We start from the raw sequence: 1,071 nt of genomic DNA on the forward strand, positions 1-1,071 counted from the left end.
GGATSGAGTGATGCTAGGTACCACTGCCACAGTTTTGTACAGCTACAGAGCTGCTTCTGTACAGCAAGAACTCCATGCAAATCCTTGGGGTTTATGTAGACACAAGATGGGATCAGAGGCTGCTGGAGGCTCTTCCTCAATGTGCGGGTTAGGTCTCACACCATGGTGAGAGCAATAGGTGTSCAGTGGTTTCCAATTGGTTTGGGATGTCCTGTGGATTTACTACATTTCTATGGGGGGGGGAGGGGAAATCTGGTTTTCCCCCAGCGCTTTGGGTGACGACCCGCGGGACTCGTCCCGCTCTCCCGCGGAGAAATGATCCCAAAGGGACGGGGGGAGGCGGCTCCGCCCGCGGCGGCGCGGGGCGGTCCCGGCGGCGCGGGGCGGTGGTCCCGGCGGCGCGGGGCGGTCCCGGAGCAGCGCGGCCCGCTCGCCCGCGGCGCCGCGGAGCCTCTTCCGGGCAGCGCGGAGCGGGCGCGGTGAGTAGCGGCCCGGGCTCCCCGCGCGCCCCGCTTCCCGGGAAGGAGGCGCCGCTGCAGCGCGGCTGCCCGCGGCCCCTCCGCACGCGCCAGGCCCCGGCTCGCCCCAGGGCTCTGCTCCCTCCGCACGCCCCAGGGGCGGCTGTCACCCCCAGCCCTCTTAGGGCCCCGGGCCTCGTGTACCCGCTGTCCCCTTCACAGGGGCACAGAGCCCGTGTCACCGCTGTGTATCCTCCCCATGTCACCCCTGTCCCCTCCATAGGGGCACAGAGCCCATGTCCCTCCCATCTCCCCCATAGGGACCCCGTGTCACCTCCGTCCTCTCTGCAGAGGCCCGTATCACCCCTGCCAGCTCCGCAGGCACCCAGGCCGCGGCCCCCCTGCCCTTCCCGGCCCTGGACGGTGGCGGCCACCCCCTTTCCTCGGCAGCTCCCATCTTTGCGCTCCTCACGTGCAGCAGGCAGGTGACAGGGGCTGCCATAGCCCCCGCGCCATCCTCCCTGTGCGAACAACAGCTCCTGCATCCCCGAGACCCCTCCTGGACCTGCGTCCGGGACCAAGAGATCTGCTCCTGCCTCCCCTGCATCCCCAG

General features: G+C 68.7%; 1 protein-coding gene across 1 annotated transcript in view; it reads left to right on the top strand.

Annotated features, from left to right (window-relative positions):
* Positions 1-463: 463 nt before the first annotated feature.
* Positions 464-1,071, top strand: part of SFXN1 (sideroflexin 1) — an 18,934-nt gene continuing 18,326 nt past the window's right edge. Inside the window, exon 1 of the mRNA XM_026047430.1 lies at positions 464-479. The gene's annotated coding sequence lies outside the window, so the exon portion shown is untranslated. The remainder of the gene's footprint in view (positions 480-1,071) is intronic.

Source organism: Nothoprocta perdicaria, unplaced genomic scaffold, assembly GCF_003342845.1.
Source record: "Nothoprocta perdicaria isolate Ctin4 unplaced genomic scaffold, notPer1 scaffold_5, whole genome shotgun sequence".
NCBI lineage: Eukaryota > Metazoa > Chordata > Aves > Tinamiformes > Tinamidae > Nothoprocta > Nothoprocta perdicaria.